A 13,859-nucleotide genomic window follows, 5' to 3' on the forward strand; every position below is an offset into this window, starting at 1 on the left:
TGAGACCAGGTGGGGCGGTGCTCCCTGCCTCCCCCCTCTGGACTATCTCCTGTCAATGGGCACAACAAGGCCTTATCGCCTGACCCATCGAGAACTCGCTCCTGGACTATCTCCTGTTCATGGCCCATCAAGGAACTGCCTCACGACTCCCCATCCCATGGTGAGATGCTCCGCCCGGGGGGAAGGAGCCAAGCAGTCCATGCCAAATAAAAACGGAGATCTCCAACACCCTAGCAGCCTTCTGCCACTGGATTCCCAGAGGAGCTTTTCCCCCCACTGGAGTTCCAGAGGACAAGAGCTACCTACCTACCACTGGACCTTCGGAGGAAGACCAGACTCTTTTCCCTGATCGCTGCTTCCACAGCACTACATCCATCGCTTCAGGAGGACTGCAGCCAGCATCTTATCGGACTGCTGCTGCCCCCCTAACAGGGTGTCAGGTTGTTTTCCTGACTCTGTCAGTGTAAACCAGTGGGTTGTTTGTTTTTCCCTGCCTTGTGTTATATATATATATATTAGTAAAGAACTGTTATTCCTATTCCCCATATCTTTGCCTGAAGGCCTGTTAATTTCAAACTTATAATAATTTGGAGGGAAGGGGGTTGCACTTTCCATTTCAAGGGAGGCTCCTGCCTTCCTCCGCAGACACCTGTCTTTTCAAACCAAGACAAATAGTAATTGACACTGAGAAATTTTGTGTAGAACTGCAGCGCGTTGGGATGCAGATCCCGTACTTTGCAAGGAAAGCTCCAGCAAACAAAAGTTAATGGTTTAAAAAAAAATCCTGTCAAAATGCCACTTCTCAGAAGGCTGTTTTTCCAACCTTCTGTTGTAGTGGTTTTAAGTTTTCTTAGAAGCTAAGGCAGGCTTCATCATGACAGAGCCGCTTAAGCTGGTATTTCTCATGCACAGTTCATGTCTCAGCATCTGCTGAGCACCCAAAATAAATGATCTAGAAGTACACCTCTTTGAACCTAAATCGACAGGCTTTCTGAGCAGGTGGGTTTCTCTTCCTATTTCTCAGCAGCAAGAGGTACAAGCCTTTAAGCGGTTTAAACTACTGCTTCCTACTGCCCCCTTGAAAATTAAATCACTTGACACAGTAATCGGCATGTCCTCATTGCCTGGAGCCTTAATGCTGCTGCTGATGTCCAAACAAATTAACTATTCAACAAGTTATGAAGCAGCTGAGTGGGAACTGACTTGTGGAAGCAGAGGATCAAAGCAGATAGCTGTAAAATGGGTCCTGAAGTGCTAATAACTTCTAATAGCTTTTAAACGGAGAGAATTAAACTGCAGAAAGAGCAGCTCTGTCTTATTCTGATTGTTTGAAGAAAAGCATGGTTGGGATTTATAGCTGTTTGTGTTTTGACTGGAGGAGACTAGTGAGAAAGCCTCGACCTAGCTTGGGTGGTTTAAGGAATTTCCAGTCCAAAAATCAGGGAGAAGAACCAGATAGGAGGGATCTGTCTCCTGGGCATAGTCGTGTCTGCATAGCTCACGAAGGGACGGCAAAATGCGTTACTGCTTGCTCCCAGTCCCACTTGCCCTCAAGATGCAGCACCAGCGGAGCGAGCTGGAATCCAGCCTTTCCAGAAGAGCAGCTGGACTTGGGCAAAGCCGTGCCCAGTAACGTGCCTACCTGGCTGTGGGTGAGGACTCAGTTTGACCTGGAGAACCTGAACCCTTCATAAGACGTGCAGGATGAGAATCCAGCCGGTCCCTTTGTCGTACACAGTTAGAAAGGACCATCCTTTTCTTTTTTTTCTATGCTCGGTGAATTTGATACAATGCTCAGAAACACAAAACCTTCCGTTCCCTCCCCCTCCTCTTCAAAGCTGCCTCAGGAACTGGTGTGGCTTTTCCTTTCCTGCCTTCATTCCTCTCCATCTGCGTTCTTGTCTTTGCTCCCTCTAGTGTCCCCACTTAGGTGCTGTCTTGCTCTGCTGCTCTAGGCAGGGAGATTGAGTATTAAACTATTCAATTTATTTTCCCTGCATTTTGCATAATGTGGGAATGACATCAGCCGACCTGTCATCCCCTTCACGGGGTCCCTGCGACCTTACTTCATCTCCTTGTGTCACCGTAGCTGCCCACTAGCACCAGCCTCTCACAAACCTTGAGGCCAACTGAAAATTCATTCGATTTTCAAAAATACACCTGTATCTTTCTGATGATTTCCAAGCCTTTAATTCATTCTCAGTCCATGGTTTTGGGATTTCTTCTACAGCCGTTAAAATTTCTTTCTAATTCAGGGAGTGGGAATTTAGGCATAATGTAGGATATGACACTTGGGATTAGAGCCACAAGCTTTGGTAACGCTGCAACAACATCCACTGCACCTAGATACTGTGCTAGTTCACTCCTGAGTCTGTGATTTACTCTGGCTAGAAAAGCTTTCTTTGCCGTGAGGTGTACTGTCCTGCTTATTAGCTGGAAATTAGAAAGCATGAAAGGGAGAGACCTGTGTGTATCTTGGAATCACTGTTGCAGAGAGAACGTGTTACTAAAAATGGGGACTCCAGTTTGCACCATGTAAAAAGATTCTCTACAGAGTTTTTACTGAAACTTAACTGTTTAAGGTGCCCTAAAACTGTGCGTTACTTTCTTATATATTCCATTTGCCTGAGAGTATCTGTGTACCTGTGTGTGCACATAGGTGTTTCAAAGAGGAGAAAATATGTTGAGGCCTCCATTTCTAACTAAGAATCCAGGTCTAGACTGTAGAGACCAGTCTTTCAAGTTTGGGGATTGCTTGTTGGTGTTTAACAAATAAGTTTGGAGGGTTTCAAACAGCCCTCTTAAAACCCACGTGCCGTCTTCTGTCATCGCTGCAGATGAACTGGCATTTCTGACGTTAGGAAAGAAGACTGCAGCTAAATTAGAGCAAAACCTGGGCTTCCCCCTTTAGTTTGAAGAATGATCTGCTTGTTGTCTGAGCTCTGTAAGACTAGCAAGGCAGAGAGAGCCGGGATCGCTCTGCCGTGTGTGTGTTCTGTGCATAACTGGTACAACAGAGGGAGGGGAGTTCGATCAAATACACAGTTCTCTCACTAGTCCTGCATTTAGTAAAAAAAAAGTAAAGGATATAGTCAAAGTGTGACAATTTGAAAACTAATCCAGCAGCAAGTTGTCAGATGACACGATATTAACTCTCTTTGGGCCGCTCGGCACCCTGGTGTGGAAACCTGGCACGGTCTTGGGCTGGGATGCGGGTTTGTAACTGTGAGGAGAAATCTCCCCCTGGCACTGGGCAGGTCTGGAGTTGTTGGCTAGGGACAAGGAGCCCTCTGCTTTCGCAGGAACAGTGAAGAGTTCCCCTCACAGATGCCCATCTGCACGTTACGTGGCGGGAGGCGATCTCCAAGAGACGGGAACGTCTTCCACGAGTTCCCAGGAGTGCCTGAGTGGGTGAGTGACAGCTGAGCGCAGTCCACGGGGAGCCGCGGATCTGCTGATTACCACCTCCCTCCACTCACCCTTCCAGCGAGCGAGCGGCTTCCTGACATCTGTTTTCAGGGAGGTTGGTGACTTTGGCGCTCTGCGTTAGGCCGCAGCGCGGCGCGGCTCGTCGCTTCGGCCTACGTGGGATCACGCTGCCTGGAATCGGACCCGACGTAACGGAGAATGTCGTCGTTATAGAGGGGTTGACCTCATCAGGTTTCTTCCAGCACATCTTTCACGCTGTGTCATCGGTCCGTTCAGAGCTGGGTGTTGGGTGCCTGCTGCAGCACAGGGGAATAGACCAAGGGATATAATACCCCATCTGGACCGAAATGTTTATTCTCCAGGAATACTCGGACCTGTTGCTTCCAGCGCAGCGGAGTAACGTTACTAGGTGGTAGACGCTTCCTCACACACATTAAAAAAGTAGAAAACCAACGCTTTTTCGAAAAGCCCAAAATATTACCGTATAGCATATGGCACCCAAGATACGAGTAAACTTGCAACATCCGCTGTGGTATGTTGAAGGTGTCGATTTGGGATTTTTCCTGTAGAAAGGGAGTTGCCTGCAGGGCAAGGGAAGTGTTTTATGCCCTGTCAGCTGTGAGGAAGAAGAAACTTAACTCCTTAGAGGCTGTATTGCATGAGTATCCTGTGAGTAAGAGGGATATAGTGATCCATCGGGAGATGTGATTCCTAACTACCAGGGTCAGCTATTGCAGCCCACTACTCCTGGTGACCCTGGATTTTGGAGGGGTCTCTAGGGTAAGCTGAAGAGTGAACACGTTGCTGCAGGCCAGAACGTGCTAGAAACCTCCTCCCGTCGCAGCACCACTAAACCACCACCGCTGGTCCTCCGCCTGTTCTACGTCCAGGCCTGGGGAGCTCAGGAAAGAGGGTGGCAGGGCGCGGGCTGCTGTGAATTTCTTCGGTGTCAGCAAATGTTGAAAGAAAAATTCCAGGGCTGCGTTCTCCTTTCACAAGGTTTGTACAACAGCGCATATCCAACAGAGCTCCTGCTAATTTATACAGCTAAAATGAGAGGAAAACCAAACTTTTTGTATCTATTTGGTGAAATTACCGGACAACTTATGTAGATGCATAACTACCCCGGTATATTTGAGATCATTAATTGCACTGAGACTGTAGCACGTGTAAATGGCGTGACATGGCTGAAAACACCATTTGCCTTTTCAACGGAGATCTTTCACCAGCAGAGTGGATGTGTGGTATTTTGGGCGTTTGGGAGCTTGTTCTGGAAAAGCAGACAGTCCAGATTGCACGGAGGACAGTGGCTGTTCCGGGCCCGGTTGTGCAGCGCGCGTAGGTTTGCACTTGAAGCGCAACCAGTAGCGTTTTGCCGATAATAGTCAGTGACCTCTCTGCTTCCCAGCAGCTGGCTTACAAAAAGCAGCACATGGTGAAAATGGCACCTGCTGAAGCCTGAAGGGTGGAATGACAGTCATAATCCAGGAATATCTCATTATCTGATCACCAATAATACATATTTTCCTCTCATTGCTGCACCCTTGAAGAGCACGGCTAAATACGAGGCGCTTTAAGAGTTTTGGGAGGGGGGCATTTCCAACATCGTTAATGCTGCCAGCAAATTGATGTTATTGAGAGCTGATTGCAGGATCCTGGCAACAGGAATGAAAGGCAGCAGAAGCGCTGCTCTTCGTGTTCCACCCAAATGATACCAATCACTGGCCGCATTAATGATACCTTCATTAAAACGTGCCAAGAGAAAATCGCCGTCTTTTTTTGGCATATGCGTTCCTAGGTCACTTTTTTCAACCTGACCGTAGGGGGTTGACACAAATTACTCTGCTGCCAGCACAGCTGTCCTACATAATTTGTTGTTGCGTGAAGTCAGAATGAATGATTTTTGCAAATATCGAGGCAGGGATATGAGGAGTGCGCGCTACAGAGCTTCTGGCTTTCTAATACAACCCATCTGTTATAAACCACAGAGAGCGTAGCACGAGTGCTGAGTGGCGTGAAGAAGATCTTAATGGGATCAAACCTCCTTCAACAGCCGGGCTTTGGGGCTTGGGCACGGCACTAGCTGGGTCAGGGCATGCCGTCCACCTCAGAAGAGGGTGGTGTTGGGCAAGGAGTTGAAGTTAGCGTTGTGGTGCGTCTGTAGCTGGTCAGAGCGGTACTTGCTGTCTTTGCGATGCTGCCTGTGAGGAAAGGTGTGTCCTGGCTCCTTTATTGCACCCAAGGATGCTGGGAGCATGTGGAAAAAATAAGCCTGAACCAGTATAACTGGAACTCTTAACTGGAAGCTGTGAGTGAACCAGTGCGGGTGGCAGCCAGTGGATCCATGAACCAATCAGTCTCGTCAAAAAAAAAAAGAGAACACTTACTGTGTCCCTTTATTTGCTGATTTGTTGGAAAGTATTTTTCTTGCTCAAGGAGATGAATATTCTGGAGCTCTGGGAAAGTTCAGGGTCACATCCAGAACAAGCAGGTCAGGTCTGCTGATGCACAGCTTGCACTCTGGAAAACCTATAGGAAGTTGCAGGCAAGCATAGACCGGTAGCTAAACTAACATTTACATTTTCCATTCACTTCTGGTTAATGGAAATAACAAAGAGAGAGGGTGGGAAGTTATATGAGGTTAAATTTGTTGTTCACTTTGTGCTTCCTTGAATCATGGGTCCTGCCAAGTACCAGCTTTTCATAGAGAAAGGGCAATCAGACAGGAGAAAATAACAGTCTGAGGAATTTGACTTCATTCTGCTACATCTGAACTTTACTAGACCACAGAGAAATAGTAGAAGAAGCTTTATTGATTTGGAGTTTAGGCCAAAGCTCCGTGAGTCGTGACTAAGAGGACCTAAGGGAAGGGGAAAAGCCAGTGAATGGAGAGGAGCAGGTTACTTAGATTCAAGGGTCCAGTCATGGAATGTGCATGACTTGTGTCTTCCATCCCCCAGAGAGCTGAGCACAGTATTCTCATTTCTGTAAAGACTTTTGTTGTTGTTGTTGCTGATTAATCTTGGAGTCTGGTCTCGGGAGGTGCTGTGCACTGCTGCTGTAGTTGGTAGAAATTCTGAATGCTGATAGTTCACAAGATCGATACTTTCGCTCTCCAGGGCCTTTAAGTCTGATCGTATATGAAAAGCATTTTTCTTTAGTCATGCATTCGCAAGTTATTGCTCAGTGGGAAGAGGAGAGGGGGTAGAAGTTTGAGCTTGTGAAAGGTTTTGCAAAGGTCCTAAGGAAAGTCAGTAATTCCAGTGAGTCTCATTGCAAACTGGCCATTAGCAGGATTATGTCTTTATATCCACAGAGCAAATAAGTGGAACTGAAAGCAACAGATTCAGAGGAAGGAGAATCACTCCCTGAACCCCTTTAGATGTTAGCAACAGCAAGACACAAACAATGCAGGCGCATTGAGAGGTAAGTTAAAAGCCTTTTGATTCATCTTCAAGCCCTTTGTTGTAGGGGAAACCAGCGTGGTATCAAAACGGGCCTTTTGTACAGAGCTCGTTTACTCGAGCAGCACAAAGCGGGAACCCAGCTTGGTAGGGTGGGCTGCGCAGAACACGGTCATTTTTGATCTGTTTGCTTTTATCTGAGACAGTAACGGAGTCTGCTCTGGTTCTTTCAATCTCTGCGAAGCAGTTTGGCAGCCGGGCGATAAGATAAGGCTTTCTGCGGGCGCAGCGAAGCCTGCGCCTCAGTCCCGCTGCCGCACCGCCGCGTGCGGATCTCCAGTCGTCCTGTGCCGCCAGCCCTTGTCTCCTAGCCATCAGCAGGGAAAGACAGAATGCCCACCTGAGGAAGGCGAATATCATAAGGCATCTGAAAAGATCGCCTGCCTCTCTCCTTTGTTAGATAGCCTGAAGCACGGTTGTTCTCTGTAGGCGCCGCTGAAGTCTGCAGGTAGGTGGTTTGAATTCAGCTCAACGGCAGTAAAACTTGTGGCAGAGACTGGGCCGTTTCCAGGAGATAAGATCCTCAGTGGGCCAGATGTGTGAGGATGCTCTGGTGTGTTTGGGGCGGCAAGGAGGGAAAATAGGGCAGTGTCCAAGGCAACAGGTGGCTCCCTACGCAGCTGCGAGAATGGGAGAGGAAGAGCCCTTGGCCTGATGAGAAATCCTACTGGGAATTTTGTCAGTGGGGGGAACACCCCAACCTCCCAGTGGGAGGTCTTCTGGTGATTATATTTCTTTGGTGGCATGAGGACCATCCGCCACATCCTCTGCGCCTTACAAACAGCAGCTACCTGCCCTCTACAGAAAGAATGTTAAATGGATGCTGAAAGGTCAAATCCGGTTGTTGGTCACTGTTACTGACACCTTCCACACTTAGAGACACGCTGTAGCATCAGACTGTTACCTGATGCTCCTTAAGGTTTATCTGGTTTCCTCTTCCTCGTAACTTTGCTGTTCCCTGGTTCGTGGGAAAGGCTCCGAACGTCAGCCCCAATATCCCGCTTGTTCACAGATGGTTGCCGAGAGGAGACACCTGGCACTCTCTGGCTCTCCGAGAATATTAATTACAGCTCCAAGGGAAGCAGCCGCCTGCCAACCTTTGACTCAATGCTGTTCGTGTTATGAATGGCACGGAACCCAGTTCCCTCGCTGCACACATGCCGTTTACCCTGCTGAGAGTCATTCATTGCCACTTTCCAGGTTTCCGGATACTCCGTGAGTGTTCCTGAGGCTGGGGAAAGGGGCACTCTTGCTGATTACGGCACAGGGTGAGTGTCAGAGCTTGTGACTGCTGTCTGCTGCTTTGTTCCTAGCTTGACTTGCCTGCCTTTACAGAGGTGTCAGGAGGCTGAATGTATTGCTGTGTATATAAAGAGTGGTTTGAGATCACCGGGTGAAAGGTAGCCAAACAGATCTTTTGTTCAGAGCTTTTTTTTTTTTCCCCTGTGCTTTAGAAGGTCTTTGTTAGCTTTATGCAGAGCCGGGGAGCTCTTTCCCAAGTCCTTCTCCGGTCCTCCTGTTAACAACCCTTTCCTGTTGCAGCCAGAACTTCCACAGTGATGACCACAGGGCAGGGGGATAGAAGGGAGAAGGTGGAGATTGGAGAGATGGAGCGCGCTGAGCAAAGAGAATGAGCACAGTTCTGTCAAAAGACTGGGTTCTCTACGATTGCCCAAACACTCCTTCCCTTTCTCCACACCCTTGCTTCAGCTTTCTCCGTATATTTTCTCAAATGATTCCTTGCATTTGCTGTACAACTGCAATCCTCTCCCATTAGTACCTCACAGCCGTTCTGTATTTATTCTCCAAGGGGAGGCTCTTTTCACCTCTTTTGGAAAGGGTTTAATTTAGCTGTAGCAGGGTACATTTACTGATCTACCTCATGTGTTTGTGTGACCGTATTTGTCTTCGCTGCCTGGAACTGGGCACCTTTTCCCCTTCCCCAGTAGTGACATTGGACCACCCAAGGGCTTATTCCTGTCAGCGCAAATCAAGTGCTTAACCCAGGTTATTTTCTACTGAGCATCTAGGTGCAAGATCAAAAGTTGTTTTGCCTTTCTCAGTCCCACATAGTCAGATTGCTTCTTGGGCAGAAGGAAAATACAGAGTGACTCACTGATGTGCAAGTCACAGCCAGAGACTTCCAAATCTCAATTACGGGTTTGAGGGAAAGCTGTGTGCTTCAGAACTGTATTAGTAGACTGGAAATGATCTGGAAATTTATTGCCTGCTCGGTTTTCCCACATGCTGCTGGGAATCAGAAGTTGTTAATGTCTCCAGGCCAGTGGTGTCCTCGGGGGAGTCCATCGCTGATCTCTGTTCAGCTCCCAGAGGATGTGTGGGTTTATCACAACTGTTCTCTTTACATCCAAGAAAGGGCTGCAATCTTAAAGAAACGTGTCTCCCGGCTCATTTTTCAGTTCCCTTTCAAGACTGACTGCGTAAGGCTTGAGATGTCATTTCCTATGACCGGTTTAGAGGACATGACACATGCCCATCAGCTTGGACTCCGCAGGACAAGCCAGCTCATCTCAAAAAATGGATGGGGGGAAATGTACTGTCTATACAGACTGAGGAAGGTAGGAACACTCCCTGAAATCCCCTAGCTAGTTTTAAAAATCAGGAACAGACTTTAATGGAAGGTTAGATCCAAGCATCCTGTGTGCAGCCCTTGGATTTAGGCATTCTGGGCCTCCTTGAATTTTGGCTCAGATTCTCCTCAGCAGGGGATGAGCTGACAGGCCCACTCGTGTCCCCCCCTGAATGCAGCGCTGCGCTGCGGAGTCGGGCGTTTCTGCTTTGGGCCCTCCTCTGGTGGCCAAACCAACGGATTCCTGCCCCTCTGATGTTTTAAAGGGGCCAGGGAAATGCCAACAATCCCGCTTCGCATCTGGCCTCCCTTGGGTGCTACGGCAGAGCCCTGCTCAGAGCGGCCAGCCCTCGCAGCTCTTGCACACAGAGGGTTTCTGAGGGCTTAGCGCTCTCGCGGAGCTGCCTTCGCAGTCTCATAGCCCACACGCCAGGTCCTCGCTTTCTCATGCTAAGGCAGTTGCTTTGGTTATGATCTTCCTTCAAATACTGGAGAAGAGCAGAGCTCTCCTGGCTCCCTTGGCCCCTCTCAAGGGGTGCTGGCTCTGGAGTCATCTTTTTTCCTTCATTTTTTACTCTAATGGAGTAATCCTCCGTCCAGTATTTTCTCTTTGATTCTAACCCTTTACTCTTCCCTGGTCTTAGTGTTGGATTTGATGTGAAGATTTCTGCTAAAGCTGTTTTCCACCAGAAACCGTGTAGCCACACCAAACCACTTCGCACGAACATCTATTTACCCAAAACTTTCAACTAAGAAACATTCAGACATTCGAGACCTCCCTGTGCTGTGGGCCTGAGCGTTTCACACCGGCAATGTTAGCCTGGTTTTGCACTTCTTTGTGTCAGAGCGTAATTTTTTTTCAGAATGATAAAGCTGGGAAGAAATACTTCTACCTGGGAAAGTAAGGCAGTTCAGTGAGGTTGTTTCCAGATCGCTCTCCTTGCACGTGTTTATTTCGTGAGGAATTTCAAAACTTCACTTTTCTGTTCCGCTTTGGGACAGAAGAATGTTTGTGGAGCAAAAAATCTGAAGTTCCACCAGGTTTTAGTCCTAGATTTAAAATTTTAGATTAAAAGAACAACAACAAAAAAATCTACAAAAGAATATCTAAAGCTCTTCATGATCTTTCACTGTTGTATCCCTGTCCTCCCATACTCTCTTATCCATCATTTTCCCGTGCTAAACTCTAATTATAGATTCCTCGAGGCAGAGACCTGCTGATGTTTCCGTCAGTAAAGTGCCAAGCACATCCATGATGCTTTACAAATAATCATAGAAAATGCATATTTTGTGAAATGCTTAAGCTTTTCCTGTTGAAAGAAGAATAATTCTATCTGCCATATCAGGCACGAGTACATTTCAGTGTGCCATCCTTCCTTCGCTAAGACGCTAAATTAACATCCTTTTCCTCTGTCATTCTTGCTTCTGGCAGGTGAGAGGCAAGGACCCCTCGCCCCTCTTCTTCTCACATTTAAGAATTTTGTTTCAAACTCCAGCAGCTTAGACACCAGCCCCAGTCCCCACAAAGTAATTTGAATGTCTGAGGTGTGTAAGAATAAGGGACAGTCATCTCAAACCTTTTTTAGCTGCCCGTGGAGTCTGTGTGTGCTGAACTTTAACTCTTCATTCCCTAAAATGGCACAAAATACCTAGAGTATAAGAGGCACCATTTTAAGGCTACATAATTCTCCCTGTCTTCCCTAGAACTCCCCAGGACCTGAGCACGTCAGGCATCTTGCAAAAGCATAATTGCATCTGACAGATCATCTTCTGTGCTTGTAGAAGCCTGGTTTCCAAAAAACAAGGCACTTCACACGTTAGCGAGTGCTGCAGAGAGCTCCTACAAAATGAGGTTTCTCAACTTTCTTGCCTGAACAGATTATTAATCATTAAAAGCAAACAGGCCCGTTGCACTCAGGAGACACAGGGCTTCTCATCACCAGGCTTGTCATTATAAATTTACCTGCAGGGCTCTCTCTGGAGCTGGGTGGCCTGCAGCACAGACCCTCCTCGGCAATCAGCTGGAACTTAACGCCGCAGTTGCCGGATAAGCCACTTAGTAATTGACTGAATTTACAGGGGGGGGTTGGAAAAACATTTCTTTGTGCCTTAATATAGAAGCAAAGGAGACAAACCCCAAGGTTCAGTGTCTGAAGGAGCTGGCAAAGCCTTTCTTAAGTGTCTGCGTGAAATTATGACTTGTAAGTGTTCGCAGAGGTCCCCAGCGTTTTTGCCTGCTGCTGCTTTCCAGCTCGCTGGCCCTGCCCTGATTCTGCCCGCCAAAGCGCCTGCAGAAACGTGCGCTCCCGTCTGCGCCGTCCCGCTTGCAGCCGCGGTCGGTGGCTCTGTTTGCAGCAGCGGCCGGGGTGGTCTCTGCCTGTTGTGTTGCTAAACATGCATCAGGCAGGCTCAGCGGTTGAGATTTAAATTGCTTCGTGTCACTTAAAGCTGAATGCAGACGTTGCTGTTTCCCATAATGACGTTTACCTTTTCCCCTACTCGCTCCCTTCCGTCTCGTGCCTCGTGTGGCTTTCCTTTGCGAAGGTGACACCCTCTTCCCGGTGGAATGACAGTTCTCGGGGAAGCAAACGGAAGGAGAGACTGAATGATCTCAAACGAAGTGAGAAGCCCACCAGTGATGAAAGCTTCCTACAGTATCAGAACTCGGGCATTTGCGTGTGCATGCGTGGGGGTGTGTAAGAAAGGCAAAATCTTCAGTTCTGAGGTCTCAGATCCTTCGCAACAAGATAATGATTTCAGGCTGAAAGTGGCATTTCACTGATCTTTTAATAGAATTCTTGGTCAGAAAAGATCTGCTCAGAGAGGTGGAGATCAGAGACAACCAATAACAACATTGACTCTGTATTACATTGACCTGCGGTAAGGCTTCATGGGCACGGTTCTTTTTCAGGAAACAGAATGTTGTTTTCTGGTTACGAATTTAAATATAGTTGCTCCAAATTTTCTTCATCAAAAGGGAAGAAGCATTATTGTCTTTCTCAAATCTTTCTGAAGTCTGCTTTGCATGAATTTGCCTTTCTTCAGCTGTCAGGAGTCTTTCTTGAAATGAAATGGTTTATTCCTCTCTCCACAGTAAGGATTTGGGAATAAGTAGTTTTTCTTCAAGATCTCGAGAGATCCAATGATTTTGTATTAATATCACCGTGTTACAAACTAAATTATACCCAAACACGCTGAAGGAACTTTAAAGAGGTAGTGATTCCCTTCGTGTCATCACAAATGCTTCTGTGGATATTTCCAAATCTGTAAAGTCTGACTCTCCAGCTCACAGTGATTCAGGATAGGAGTATCAGAGTGAGAAAAAATTCTATATGGAAATCAATTTTATTGCTTGCCTTTATAAAAAGAATGTCTTGGTTCCATGATGGATTGCCAGTGAGTCCTTGCCTCACTGACTGTTGGGTTACATGGCTGTTAGGTGCCCATAAACCCAGCCTGTTAACGGTTTCTGCTGCTGATCTGCCGTCACGGTATAACTCTCCATATCCAAAGAGGTTGGTCTGAGTTCAGGGCCACGTAGCCATCATTTTGCTCCGTTTGATGCAGGGACAGTATCCATAAGTCAAAGAAATTCAATGGCCCGAGCATTATTCCGTGGACTGATAAAGAGACATAACTGTTAAATCAGGCAGCAGAATCAAAAGGTGTGGTGAAGGACGATGATGATCACAGGAGGAGACATCCAGCAGCCCAGTGGAACAGCCTCCTCCTGAGGATAACACGTGGTGGTTATTGCGGGTTAGGGCTTAGATGCCATTTGTCTTGATAAGCAGATTATTAAAAATGTTTTCAGCTTCTGAAGCATTAGTCACTGCTCCATTGCTGGAGACGGGATGCTTGAGGCAAGCATCTGGGCAAGATGCTGGAGATGAGCTGTGAGCTCATCTAGTGAATCGTTTCCTCTAACTCTTTCTTCTGTTAGACACTCGCTCTCCCCAAGATGAAGGTCATGTTTTCCAGGGAGAAGCCTTTTGTAAGCAAAGGGGTTTGACCCATGGGATCCAAGACTATGAAAGATTAATGTGATGGTGTGAGCTCCTAAAAGTGACCCCAGGAGGGAGAAAAGGGTTGGACCAAGCGGCTCTAAAAGCCTGCTTTGTCATCTGTCTTAATAGTGTTTTAACTGCCAGTCTCCCCGTGAAACCTAGGTCCTGCTGGACTGCAACGTCGGCAGAATTATCGTATGAGATTAGTGGAACTGTTGAATAGTGTCACCAGAGTTGTGCTTTTTAGGATTTACGTCGTGAGAGTCCTCAAAATGTTGCGGTCTGATGGAAGAAATCCGCTAATGGGAAGAGTGCCACTGAACTGTAAACTTGGAGGAGTTTCACCCCCACTGTCCTGAACACAAAGGG

The sequence above is a fragment of the Leptosomus discolor genome, chromosome 9 (assembly GCF_034619465.1).
Source record: "Leptosomus discolor isolate bLepDis1 chromosome 9, bLepDis1.hap2, whole genome shotgun sequence".
Lineage (NCBI taxonomy): Eukaryota > Metazoa > Chordata > Aves > Leptosomiformes > Leptosomidae > Leptosomus > Leptosomus discolor.